Raw genomic sequence first — 15,069 nt, forward strand, 5'->3', positions numbered from 1 at the left:
AAATTTTCTTTTCACAGTTTCAATCTAAAATCAAGTCCATTAATTTCTTTTATAGAGCTCAGATAATTATTTCAATTTATAAATGTATTTTTATGTGTTTGTGGTCACTTCCCTTTAAATGCCTACAGATTGTGACTTTTTCCCAGCCCTGATCAGAGCTGTGTCTCAATGAGTGAAGTTTCAGGAGAGGATATTGCTGCATTCTTTAGGGCACACTGACCATCTCTAACAGTCCCACATTGCAATCAGACTCCTAATACACAATTTCTATTGGCACCCTCCTTTCAGTAAAATAACTAACATTGTTACTGCTAATTTCAGCCTAATTTCTACCTCTCTGTACCTCAGTTTTACTTTTCAAGTACCTTGAATATATTTGCACTCAAAGGCTGGAAACATTAATTGGAATCTTTCAATTAACCTTTTCATTGAAATTATGAGGACAAAAGCATCATAGTGACTCTGAATTTAAATACAATCACTGAAATTATAAGTAAAAATTATATCACTGCAGGTTTTTTTTATCTTAGCTATCCATCTTCCCTATAAATACATTTATTTTCATTTTAAAAGCTAGTTTGTGTATATGTGTGTATTTTTGTTTACATATGTATGATTTTTTGTAAAATCAAAATACAAAAAGATGCTTTTTACTCTTATGTTCTGTATGGTTTATTCATATACCTTTTAGCACAGTGGGATGTGATATTTTTTTTCCCCTATTAATTCTGCACCCTGAATCTTGCAAATATTGATGAACCTAAAACAACTGCTGAGGGCTCTGCAGTCCTGTGCAATTTGTAACATATTGCTAGAGCACTCAGCACTTTCTACAGCCAAAAATACCTCCAAAAGTACAAATATTTCTTATTTATGATGAGCAGATGTGAACCAAACACAGCCCTAAAACATTTTTTTAGTCTCCTTACACTGGTATTTATTTTAAAACTGCATCTCCCTTTATACCTTGCCTGTTTGAATAAATGGTGTTTATTTAAATGGTCACTGGAACTGTGATGATGGACAATTGTGTGGAGGCAGCAGGGCTGTGACAGTCTCATTTTTGGTGCTTTTTTCCCCATTTTGAGGAGGAAAGGGCAGAAAATCAATGCAAGACAGATACAGAGTGAAACCCTCTGTGCATTTTCATTATGAGCCTGTAGCCTATGAGACTTAGGAAGTAATACTGGAAGAACAGCCAGAGAGGAAATAGGTGAAAAAGTTTCTATTTCTCATCTGGTTCCAGGCTTTTTGTCTACTTGGAGATAAATAGCTCTGTTGTGGAAGAAAAGTGCTTTTTATTAAAAAATAAAAAGGAAAAAAAAAAAAAGAAAAAAAAAAAAAAGAGGAGCTTTATTTTCATTCTAAAAGTCTAATGGGGAGAAACAGCACATTAAAATTTTATTTTAATAAGTGCTGTCCTGGCAGGGTACTCCTAAATAGTCACGGGTGTCTCTCATCATTATTATTGGGCCTTAAGAAGAAAAGCTCAGTTATTTTTATTTCTCAGTATTCTAACATTAGCTAAAGAGCTCACATAAAAAAAAAATTCTTTATTTATACTAAAGGATAAACAAGGTAAATTTGAAACCATGTACACAAAGCTCTGTTAGAATTTCTAAGGGGAAAATACAGTTTGTTAGAGACAAGTGCAGATTCAGCGTTCTAGTCAGATATTAGCTGTTATTTAATGACTGGCTTTATTAATTAAATATGCATTACTGATTACTTGACCATATCTGTTTGTTTTTTGGCATTTTAATAGACTTTGCAGCTATGGTCACAGAGATTTCAAAGGGATATCTATAAAACTTGCCAGAGGTTGAATCCTTATCTATCCATAGACAAACTTGGCAGGTGTTTATAATCCGGGATTTCCCCTCCTACTTCACGCTTCATCCTGAAAAAAACCAAGTGAGCCTGGTTCCACAACAGCCTTTTGGGGATGTTTGGATGTGAGTCTGCACTGACCTCTTCAGCAGCCAAGCTCCCACCTCAGTAAGAGAAATCTCAGTACAGACTTTTCCAGCTCCTGCCCAGGATGGTGGCACAAAATTGGTTCTTGATATGAAAATGTAACTTGAAACCTGTTAAACAAGGAACACTCCAGTTCTATACATATTAAACTGTCTGTATGTTACTAGGTATGTCAAGAAAAGATTTCCTTGCCAAGAGCATCAGGGTCTGACTGACTGAAAAATGTAGCTATATATTTTAATAATTTTGCAGAAAAGATGGATAGAGAGATTAAAATTTATTCTTGTTTCAAGGAATCTGTGTAACAGTCAGTGAATATTTATTTGCATTCAGTGGAGGAGAGTCTATAAATCTCATTTTAGGTTTCCCATTTAAGCCCTCACACTGCCTGTAAACCTTATCTGTGATATTTTTGTAGGGTAAAGAAGTCAACACAGCTGATCAGAAACCCAGGGAAGGATCCTAAATTGCCAGGAACAATTGGGTTATGAATTTACTGGATTCTCCACATCATTCCCTGTGTATTCAGAGATGAGGACAGCACCTCCTTCTTTGACATACAGAGAAGAAAATATATTCTCATTTCTTAACTTAAACATGAACCAATTAAAATGTCACAGCTTTCAGAGAGAAAGTTTGTAAAAGAGTTGATAATGAAGGTTGATTTGCTTTGCATAGTCTGCCCAATCAGTACCAAAGTTGTATTGGTGTGACCCTGCTTGGGTACATTAGGAATGTTGCCTGACTGAGTAAAATAGTTTGGAGGGTCTTTAGGTGACTGCTGGCACAGAAGAAAGTGAAAATTCCCTACAGAGAAAGAGATAACAATGTCAAGGCAAAAAATTGAGACAGGAAACTAAGAGCAGGTGGAAAGGGTCATCAAGAAAGTTTTTGATATCTTCAAATATTTAGCATTGTAGCATGGAATTTTAAGGAGGAACTTCTGTGGGAAATAAGTCTCCATTTGTGATTTGATGAGCAATCAGGAAATAATCAGATACGCAGACATTCTGCACGTAGCCCCACAGACATTTCTATTGGTGTGTCTCAGCCAACACCAAGAAGGGAGGCCTCTTATTGTTTGTCCTTGTTATCATATCAAACCAGATGTTTCCAGCTGGAGAAACCCAGCCATGCAGCCCTCTCCTTGCCCTCTCACAGCCCTGCTTTTGGTGGTACTGGGGTTGCCTGACCCCTCTCCTGACCACGAGGTCCTAAGTTGGAAAAGGCAAAAAGTAGTCAATGAGAAGTTTACACAATATCTTCAATTTTTTTCAGCCCTGCAGTTCTGCCTTAGCACAGTTGTACATAGAACTAGAGCTGCACCCCCTTTGAAGAGTGAAAAATAACTATAGAATAAGTCAAGAGAAGCCTTGCACTTGGGGAAGTGGCTGAGCTTTTGTTTTGTGGTGAAATAAAAGAAGGATATATTTTTCATCATGGTTCCACACAGCAGAAACCTGATTTGCAGAGGTACAGTCTCATTGTACATACTGTGACATCATTTACACAAAGAATGTTTATTAATATAAATGTATAATATTTCTAAGGTATTCTGAATATATAGTCAAAAATTGTCTCCACTGCATATCACAAGAGAGTAGTAAAAAAAAAATAAAATAAAACACTCAAGTGAAAATACTTAATAACTGATATCTGCCCAGGGGCTGATTTCTTTCAAATAAATAAATAAAATATAAAAACCCTTGTATCACCTAAGCAGCACATGACACATCTGATTTCTAATTGAAATTTCCACTTAGAGTCCACAGAAAGTAAATGAGGTTTGGACATTCCTTAGGCAGTTAAAAAGGCTCCTTTTCAATTTATTAAATTCAGCTAATAAGTTTTTTTAAACAAAAGCTCTTCTGCTGTCTTGTCACTTTAGATTATTAACAACACACATCGTGTCCAAGTGCAGCTCAGTTTGAAGACCTGCATTAAGTGCCTGGATGGCTGCTGGGAAGGCTTGAATGAAGCTCATGGACAGAAAGATCATGAGAAATTGCTGTGACAGCAGAGCAAAGCTGGGAGGAGTGTTTGCCTGCATGTCACTCAGTTCTTCATCACCACGTTCACCAGTTTATTTTTGGTGTGCCCCGAAGGACTTCCTTTTGCTACCAAATCGGGGTTTAAGCAGAGCAGGGAAAAACATATAAATGGCTCAGGAATATCCTGGGGAGTGACCTGTGAGGCTGCTGTGGCTCTGACACACAATTCACACTCTCATTCTCCCTACACTGAACCATTAGTCTGTCTCAGTAATATCCTGGTGAAATGTAATCCAGAGTGTGGAGTCTCATCCCCTGAGTGCTAAAGCCACGTCGCTGTGACTTTCTTTCCCAGGCAGTGGACTGAAGAATGGATGTAATCAGTAAAGTGTCTTCCCTGGGGAATTATGGGGAGGGGACACTGCTGGAAAATCAGCTGCTGGAATTAATTAGCCTGCATGGTCACCCTGGGCAGACAGGAATGGCAGGAAACCAAGAAATGAAAACTGAGATCTGGTTGCAGTCTCTGTCCTCATGGTAGCAGGATTCTGGAATAGGAATCTGTGAACAGGAGTCTGGGAATAGGAAAGGTGGCTGAATTGAAAGCAGAATGTTAACCTGGGTTACCTGATGGGTTTGCAACCCCAGGAAATGAAATCCTGCTTACCACAGGGATAACTGCTGGGAGAAGAAAATTTCCTTCCTCCATCCACACAGAGTGAAAGGCCAGCAAAACCTGCCCTCTGAGACACAGCTGAGGGAACTTCAGGTCCACGCTGTGCTCGAGTTATTCTTATTTATAATGAAAAAGTAATGAGCAGCAAAATAGATGGAATACTTGTTGTCACAAAGTGACAGAGTCTGCAGGCAGGTGCAAAGCAGAGCTCTTTATTGCAAAAATCAGGCCTTTTTCAGCAGTTAGGCCTTTATCAGTTATGTAGTTTTAAAACATAGCAAACATAATTCAGCCAACCACCATGCACCAGGATGTGGACATGCAGCAGTCCCACAGCACAACATCTTCCACATCTCACATCTCTCACATCTCTCATCTCTCATGTCTCTCTATTCCAGCTGAGTCACTCTGCCATAGTCCTCTTCTACTTAGCCAAAATGGCCTGAGTCATGATTTTACAAGGGTAAAAAGGCTCTTATTTTATAAGGCTGTACCTATATGCAACAGTTGATTGGAGAAGATTAAAATAAGCAAATGTTAATAGTTGAAGAAGAATAGTAAAAGGATAAGCAAGGAAATTTTTTTACCTGCCTGAAGTACCTGTCCCTGTAAAGTAGAATTTGAAATGGAATTCTGTTCACATGACATAGGCCTCAGCTATCTGGAATATTTTAAGTAACACTTGGAAGCATTAAAACAGGAGGATGTCTCTTTCCCTGCAATAGGAAGATGTTATTCTCCTGGGTGCTGGTGATTCCTGAACATGCACAGTAATCATGAGAATGAAACTGATTTTTCAGAGTTCCTCGACTGCATTTTTCCTCTAACAATTGAGCAGCTGTTTTGTGGGTGAATGTTCTGGTAAAAGCTTGTGAGTATGAAATTTAGCGAGGAACAGGAGAAGTCTGGAGCAGAACAAACTTTCATGAGTGAATAATTACTGCTCAGTTTGCAGTCTTCAATTCCAACATGACTTCCAGAGAAGAGTGTGACCTCTCTTTTTTGACTGTCAGCCTGTCCTTTAAAATAAAACAAATAAAAAAACTCCAGCAAACAAAAAAACCTACAAAGCCAACAAACAAAAACAAACAAACAAAAAAAACCAAACAAAAACCCAAAACAAACCCAAGACCCCAGAAAGCTGAGGGAAATGCAGGACTGAAAGGTAATAGATATACCATCAATTGATACAATCTCTTTCATGAAACTAGTCAGGCTTTTTACTAGTCCAAATCCAAATTCAAATCCCTTTCTCCTCTCATTACAAAATGTTTCTAGTTTCCATCCTGTCATATTCATATGTGGATTATACATTCATTTAACCCCCACTAGTCCATCTTCTAACACTGTCCTTTCACTTAAGCAGTTTGCACACTCCTTGTATTTATCTCTCTCTTCCATGCATGTATTTCTTATTTCTTAATTTCTTTTCTGTCAAGCCAGACAGATTTTTAATAGCTTTTGGAAGCTAATTCCACATCTCCCTCCATATCCTAATCTCTTCTCTTGTTCTGGGTTGATCTTTCTTTGATAAGTGCAGCCATAACAGGAATGGCTTTAAACTGAAATAGGGTAAATTTATATTGGATTTTAGGAAGAAATTCTTCCCTGTGAGGGTGGCAAGGCCCTGGCACAAGCTTTCCAGATCATAGATAGGTTCCCTTGTCAGTCAGTGAAATATTGCAAGTACCCCAAAGTGTAAATTCTACACACTTGCACAACAGGTGAAAGAAATAAACCTCTTCTTCAGAGAGAGCAGCAATGATGAATTCAGACACAATCCCTAATTCTTTGAAGTCTGAAGGTGAAGAGTTGCACTCACCTCTCATTTCAGTAAGGAAGAATAAAGAATGAAAATGGACTCATTTGGGTTTGAAAGCATTCATCGCTAGAATCATAAAATCAATTTTATCAAGTTTAAAGTCAAGTTTAGTTTAGAAGGGAACTCGAGTTACCCACCTGCCTCCGACTCAGGGTCTACCAGAGCATGTTAATCTTGCATATTCCCTTTTCTTGCAGAGATGTATGAGCTCAGTTGTTACTGATGAGAATTCGACTCATCAAAACATTCAAGCATCAATATTCTCTGAATTCACTAAAATGATAGCATAATGGAAAAAATCTGCAATTCCTGCTGTGTCGCTTTGCTATATAAATCAAGCTGCTAAGTAATAGAAACAATGCTCCATGCTTGCAAACCTTATCCAAAAAAAAAGAGAAAAAATGACAAATATCTGCTATGAGCTATTTGTAAGGGATCTGCAAACCAAGAATTATTCACTAGAGTGATTTGTGAATAATTTCACATAATGAGTAAATATTCACAGAACACCAACAGGAAAGACAGCGAAATTCATCAAATAAAATTATTTGCTGCAAATCACTCATAAAACTCCTGCCTTTATCTAAAACTTCCAAAGCATTTGCTGTGCTGTGTATCATTCAAGCAGCTTTATATTACTGATTATTCCATTCTAGTCCAGATTTCCTTAAATTTAAAGTATTTCCTAGAAAATGCTGTGGAAAAATGAAGCCATTTTAAATGAAATCTCTGTTATGAACATCTTCTGTTTCCATTATTAATCAGATTACTCACAGTGCAGCTGAAAGTTTTCTGCATTTCTTTGTAAATGCTAGTTAGATGTGAAAAGCTGAACAATGCAGTTGAAGAGAATATCAGAGAACTCCATGGGGAAAACAAGCAATGGGAACAGCAAGATCCAGACTCATTGCTCCTAAACTTATTCAAAAGTATTTTTCCCTTACCCTTCTCTCACCAGGGAAGAGACAAGTGACATTGCTGAAGTTGAATTATTTGCTAAAGGTCTGAGTTGACTTCTGTGCATTGGTCTTTATCTTTCGCTAAATAAAGAGCATCAGAAAATTAAATAAGTATCAAGTAATTAACCAATTAAATAAAACAGGGTACCTGCTCATGGAGAGGTGAGCCACATGGAAAGTTTGGAGGAGGTAAACTCTGCAAATAGGCTTCCCTAACCAACAAAGCTCTTTTGCCATTTCAGTCCTGCTGCCCTATCAGTGCCTCGGGTTCCAGGAAAACGGCACAGAACACAATTATGGGCCTCATTAGGAAACAACTCTGGAAAACTCTGTCCTGTTCAGAAGGATGTAAATGAATGCAAATTTGATAAGAATTCACTGTGCTCATATTAGTGTTCCTGAAAGTAAGCCAATGTACTTCTGTTAAAATATTCTGAAAGATTTTCCCTGTATTTCTACTTACAGGGCTCTGTTGAAGTGACCTGATGAGGCCAAATGAGGAAACCCAGAGATATGGGAAGCTTTTCTTGGAAACAGTCTGAATTCAACCTTTGATTCAGTGAAAGTAAGCTGAGAATAAGTGTCAAGAAAGGTATTTATACATCACCATTTTTGTCAAACCATTCGTACTCTATTTTCACTCCTAATTAGTGCATTTCCACTGGGAAGTCTGTATGCAAAATGACTGCTCATGGTGTAGTTGAAGAAAAAATAAAAAAAGATCAAGAAAAGAAAAAAAAAGATAACAAGGACCTGGAGAACATGCAGGGGAAAACAGGGAAGTAAGAAAATGAAAAAGGAATAAATAGTGAAAAAGGAAAATAAAAACATATGGCAGAGGTGATGCTGGAAAGGAACAAGAGATCAAAGAAGAAATGTTTGAAAGTTTCACAAACTACAAGGAGACAGAGTCCCAGCAGAATGTAGTTTGTTCATTAGTGGGATGTGCTGCCTGTCCAGCTACAAAAAAATAGGTCAGTCCTGTGTGCTTGCAACCACAGGGATGTTTGGTTGGACTGGGAACTTGGCTTTTAAGTACATGGAAGAGGTTTTATCTGTGTCTGTCTACATCTACAACAAGGACCCACACATGTAAATACACACCAATGTCTCCAAAGTTCTTAATTTCCTACATAAATTACAGTGATTTTTATGACTTTGTTGCAGCTGTTAGAAAAGTCAGTGAATCCATGGAGTGTGTGTTCCACCTGATTGATCAGTGTTTTTAATGAACTTATCCAGGATTTTCTTCTCAGGCCTGTATAAGGATATGTATAAGAAGAGTTATGTTTTTGAAATTCCCACTGAAAGTTTGATCCATTTATTGGTTTAGGATTAAATATGTTTAAAAGGAAAAGTAAAAAAAAAACAAACTAAAAATATAGTATAATAAATGTAATATAATTAATATAATATAATTAATATAATATAGTATAATATAATATAATATAATATAATATAATATAATATAATATAATATAATATCAAAATCTGAAATGCAGTCAGGTTCATATGTGGAGTTGGAGAAGTGATCAGACAAATAAAACATAGATTTTTCATAAAATGGTATTTAAAATACTCTGATATTAAAAAGTGATAGCAATCTCATTACTTTCTTAATATGCTTCAATCCATATTTTCCATATGAAACTTCCACACAGAATCTCAGCTAGCCAGAGAATTTTAACGGTCCACTATTCTACAAACTGTAATCCCAGACAAGACTCAGACTTGGATTAACAATAACATTTAGTTCATCATTAGATTATGACTATACTGTAATATTTAGGGCCTGATTAAGCAGACTCCTGGTAGCAATGCAGACAATGACTGATTTTTAAGTAAATAAGACCTTTTACATGATTACTATGAAACTTCAGTTACCTCATGGCTTGGTCACTCAAATATTTCAATATTTCTGGCTAAAAGTTCATTGGTACAAGTGAGAGATCAGTGCTTTCAGCACTGATAGTTTTATCTCTAGTCTCAGTTCTTGGAAAAGCATTAAGTTGTTTTTGAATGACAAAATAGTTAAAAGGATATTCACTGCCCTTTTCTTAAAAAAATATTCAGTGGAATAAATAATAAAGCTTGTAATAGAATAAAGCTGTGACATCTGTAACTGAAATTCAAAATATGGAGCATCATGAAATTGCAAGTCCAGATCCTCAGTGATGTTGTTGTAATTTTTTTAACCCCCCTCTAATACATTGAAGCATTTTGTGGAAAATTCCTAACCAAATAACATTATTAAAAATGATACTTTAAAAGAGAGGAGTGGGCTAGAGAAAGGGCTGGGCTTGTCCTTAGGTTCTGTGAGAGAGAAGGGGTGAAATGAGTCCATGAAGAGGAGTGTCTGCTCCCTGCTTTGCCCACAGGCTGGGAAATTGCAATTCAGGGTGAGTTACACTAAAGAACAGTGATTAAGTGTGTATTTCTGACCCACAGCATCCTTCAGCTCAGCCTGAATCCAGCCCAGCCCATCCCTCCCTGCTGCAATGCACAGCTCAGCTGGGTGACCTCCTGGAGCTCAAATTGGCATATTCCTCACAAAAGAGAATGGCTGTGGATTGATTCATTTTTACCAGTAAACTGCTCTTGGTTGACGACTATCTCACAGCTAGATGGGATATTTAATACTAAAATCATGCTTCATAATGAAACGCTCTATCAGCCTTAGTTGCCCTGCAGTCTCCACTCTGAGAGTGTTTCCAAATCACTGTGTGATTGGTTTCCTTTCACCCCCCCATAAACAATGTGCAATTCCTGCAATATTATTTTTTTCTTATTACTTTGATTCCCCTAAGGTCCCAAAACTCCTTCCACTTTCACTGTGTTGGTGTCTTCAGCTTGTTTTTTCCTTCATAGCCTTGGCAGCATATTTCAAAATCTCATTCCTGTGTTGCCTTGGTTTGTCAGCAGTGAAGGTCCGTGCAGAGAGAGTACATAAAGCAGGCTGTTACTGCTGTTATTATTATTTCTATTACTGCTTTATTGGCTTCCTAAACTGGCATGCTCTTTTCAGAGCAGCTAACAGGCAGCAAACCTCCCAGGAAAGGCTCAAAAGCAGGGCTGAAATCGTTTTCCATCTTTGCTCGTGCTTGTTTTCATCTCCTCACACCATCCCATAATGTCATTGCTTCTCCACTTAGCATCAGCATTAGGAAATGTCACAGCTGTCCCACCTGGAGTTTACATCTTAAAGCATCTGTGGTGCAGGTGAGATGGTGCTGGCTGCTAGAGATTGCAGCTGCCTTTCCAAATTCAGCTCTCTTTTGTCTCTCTCCTCAGTGGGTGCTATGAAAAGCCTCTGGGATCTCAGCTACAATATTCCTCATCTGTGGCTTTAGCACGTGTGTTTTCTTAATCAGATTCGATATAATTTATTGAGTCAGTCCTCAATTGCCTGCAATTCACTTAAATCACTGTCTCTTCTCTCCCTTTTATTGCCTCAAACCTGTGTTATTCCTCCTTTTTACTTACGATTTCAGGATGCCATGGACTGAGTGACAAACACTTTTATAATGGAGTACTGTGTGAAAAGTTTCATTATTTTGGCATTTTTATTATAATAAATTCTGTGCCTTCCTTTTTTTCCACTGTTTATTTTCTTGGGAGACCAGTGCTTTTAACAGCTTTATTGTTTTTCCTTTATAGAGTGCAGATTAATGCCTTCTTTTTTTCTAAAGCAGTAACCACATAACTCACTTTCACTTTACTGATGCTGTCACTGATGGTGTGGTGCTGTAAGCAAATATTTCCCTGTCTTCTGCCTTTGGTCTGCAGCTTGCTTACATCTCAGTGACAATTTTGAATTATCTGGGTAATTCTCTTGCATACAGACTGTTACACAGCCTTAAGCACTACTGTTTTTATTGTTCCACATTACTGCCTCAAAAGGAGGTTGTGTTATTCCTGCAAAACTCCTTAAGCCTTAAAGTCATTTAAGAGCAACTTGCAGGGCTTCTCTGCTACTTGTTTTGCATTTGGTTTGATTTGGAGTTCAGCAAGTGAGTCTCTTCTGCCATTGCAGTGTCCAATATTCCTGGCTCCATCAGCTGCAACCCAAAATCTCTGCCACAAGGTACAAGACATCTCTTGGGAAGATAAAGGGAAGGGCACCACACAAACCAGTTCAGATGTAGGAGGCAAGAAAACCTTTTTAGAATTCCCCACCAGGATGACCGTAATATGCTGTGAAATCTAAGTGTCATTCAGCTCTGTGAGGCTCAGGAGTTCCTGTGGTTTTGCTTCATCTGGATATCTGCATTATTTGGTAGTGTCTCCCCTTGTGCCAGTTGCATCCTGCAGAGATCAATTCATAGCTGGAATGTGGAAGATGTACTTGAACTGCCCTCGAGCTGCATGTGGTCCACAGGCAGCATTTGCCCATCCTTCCTCTGTCATGTCATCCCACCCCTGAGAACACAGGGCTGTGGAACAGCAGTTATCTTCTCAGCAGTAGGCTCTGATTTCTCTGGCTGAATGCACTCTGTGTCTGATTCTTCCACTTATGGCAGCTCCCTGGGCTGCCTGGGGCCTGCACAGCTCAGGTGCATTAACTCTTTCCATCTCCCCATGTTCTCCACAGCGCTTACATTGGCAAGCCCCACCAGTGGCAAATTCCTGAATTGTGTTTCATGGAGAACATATTTTGCTTTTGCTTCAGCTGCCACCTGTTTTCTTGACTGGGACAGTTCACAGAAGAAGAGACCCACATAGTCTAGACCTGTCATATTTCCATCAGGGTTTCACTAGACATGTGCTTTGGGATTGATGTACACACGTTCAGAGCCTCTGAGGTTGGCAGCTCAGCTGGGCCTGCTTGCCCATATGAGCTGCCAGATGCCTGGAAATCCCAGAAAACTAGCCAAAACACTTACAGATCTAGGGAGAAAAACATGGCATGTGCAGATCTTCTGGACATATGGCTGCCCCACATGGGGTTGGAGAGACAGGTTTGCTGTTAGCACAGAGTGCTGGTCAGCCAAAATATGCTCAGCCAGAACCAGTTCCATAATTCACTCTCTGTTCTTTTAAGAGTATATGTATTTGTTGCAGGAGTACAGTGTATTTTTTACATCTTTCACACTGTAGCCTTTATATATATAGATCATCTTTTCCTTCTACTGAGCCATATTGTGTTTTGCCACTGGATTTTGCAAGAACAAAGTCCCTGATTATTCATATTGCCTTTATTTTTCCCATACCCTGTTCTGAATCAAACATGTCTCAGTGAACAGGGAAACTTAAATATAGTGCTTTACTTCAAGCAAAGACTGTGTTGATGCCCATGTATGATAATTGAGACTCGTGACTGTCAGATCACAGCTGCTTCTATCACTGTCCTCAGGGAAAACTGAAAGGGGGAATGGGAGTTGTTGCTCTAGTGGTCTTCAGGAGCATGAGGTGACATCTCTCCAAATTTGGTTCACTGGTTTCAGGTCTCCTTGCTTGAAGATCCTCAGGCCAAGTGGAAATTCAGAGCATTTACCTTTTAGATTTCCATGTTGCAGCCTGCACCATCCACAGTGTGTCTGTGTTAGTGTCACCATGGTTACCTTGAGTACAGTTTATTTTCTGATGCTAACACAATTCTGTACCAAGTACATGGGGGAAATGCAATCTGTGATATTTGAGGTGTACAGGTGTGGCACTGAGGAATCTCACCTCCAGTGCATCCATGACCAAGCCAGTAGTCTTACTCCTTAATAAGCATTAACCAGATTTAGAGATGCTGGATAAAGTAAAAACCTTTTCTCCTTTTATGAGCATCAGCTACATCACAAACCTGTAAAGTTCCCCTGCTCTTTAACACAGGATGCACACTGAATCTCCTTCTTTTTATAGAGGGGACAGAAAGAAAACACTGACAGTGTAGAGAAGTTTTGAGGAGAAGAAAAGAGAAGTGACTTTATCCTGCAAGGAAACACAATCTGGATTGCAGTGTTCTGCAAAATTAGTTATCAGTGTTCTGTCCAGTTTTGAGGAATGCTTTTTACTTCCACAGGTAAATGATGTAAAAAATAATAATGGATGCCATAAAGTAAAGCTTTTAGTAGTTTGAAAATGGCAATGCTGGTTTCTTGCAGATCCTTAATTGCAGCTCTCCTACATGGTTTTAAGAGCCTTTTTATTCTTTATGTTGTCACCTTCTGTTTCTCGAGTTATACAGCATATAATATCAGAGTTAGGCTACTTTTATATCACCTCAAGGACACATGTGAACTTTATGCATATCACAAAGAATTAATTTGGATCCTGAAGGCTAAAGAAAAGTTATTTCATATCTGTAAATATCAGGTGTTCTTTTTAAATTTTACATCTAACCGAATGTGTGCCAGTTTTTCTGCTTAGAAAAGTGGAACAGAGCTCAGCACCGACCTGTGCACGTTTGACTCTGTGTGTGTCTTATTCATAGACCCACCAAAGGAGCAACATCCAGGACAGGGGAAGGGCTTGACAGAATTTTGTTACTGACTACAGGGAAGAGAATTGGTCCTCGTGCAACAGGGAGCCAGAAAAAGCAACAAGAGAGAAAAATACAAAGAAAATTAAAGGAGTGCTATCTATTCATATATGGCTTTTCTTTCTTTCTAACTAGAAATATACATCCACATTGAGCCCAGATGTCTGGTGGCTTTCTTATCACCCTTTTCCCCACAAATAAATTTTTGTGGGGTACTGTTTTCTACAGTTTTCTCCCTTCGTAGGACTTACTCTACTCTTCTACCCAAAGGACTTTGACCTGTGGAATACCAGAGTTTCAACAGAAGGTCAAGATAGGTTTCATTTCATGAAATGTCCCTGGCAGATATTATTACAGTGCCACTAATTCTGTCTGAAACACAGAGTCAATTCTTAGTGAAACAACATAATGTCCTAAATTACCTGTTTCCGTTAATTAAGTAAATAGTTGGCCTAGGATGGTTTCCACAGCAGGATGTGTCTGTGATGTAAATGTCAGCACTCAAAATTTTTGAAAACATTTCTGCTTGACCCATGACTCATCTGTCTGCCATGTGTCACAAATTAAATCTCCCCTTCTAATTATGGGGCCAATATGTACAGTATTTTTCTGAATTAATATTTTTTCAGTAAAAAATAATAAGAAGAAATTAGAAAAACCACAGCGAATTGTGAGAACCATTTAATTCTTTAATATGTCTTTAACATTTAAATAATTGTTAGATAAACTCCTTTTATCGTCAAGAAACAATGCTCATTTTTCCAAGGTGAAGTATTAACCTCCTACTTATGTATTTTGCATTTATTTCTTACAAATATTTAAAGCAATTGCTAAAATATCACTTTCAGTCAGCAAAATGTGTTTTATTTTGACGACATTGAAAATAAGGTTTTCATACCTCACTCTTGTTTCTCTCTCATCTGTGAGGATGGATGAGAATTTACAAAATATTTCCATCAAATTACAAAAAGAACCCAAACTAAACAAGGTTGAAATAGAAGCCATTTCTTAAAGAAATGAGGACTTCTTTAAGAATAGAGGACATTTCTCCAAGCCAAGAAAAAAAACCCTCAAGAAACACTCATTTCCTTTTCTAATTTAGTCCACCTTTTTATTCTGCAGTTTTGTTCCACCCCAAAGCCTGTAAAAATCCAAGAGAGGTGCTTAGGGGCCTA

Source organism: Pseudopodoces humilis, chromosome 6 (assembly GCF_049639895.1).
Source record: "Pseudopodoces humilis isolate 2021_Gansu_Grassland_sample_001 chromosome 6, ASM4963989v1, whole genome shotgun sequence".
Lineage (NCBI taxonomy): Eukaryota > Metazoa > Chordata > Aves > Passeriformes > Paridae > Pseudopodoces > Pseudopodoces humilis.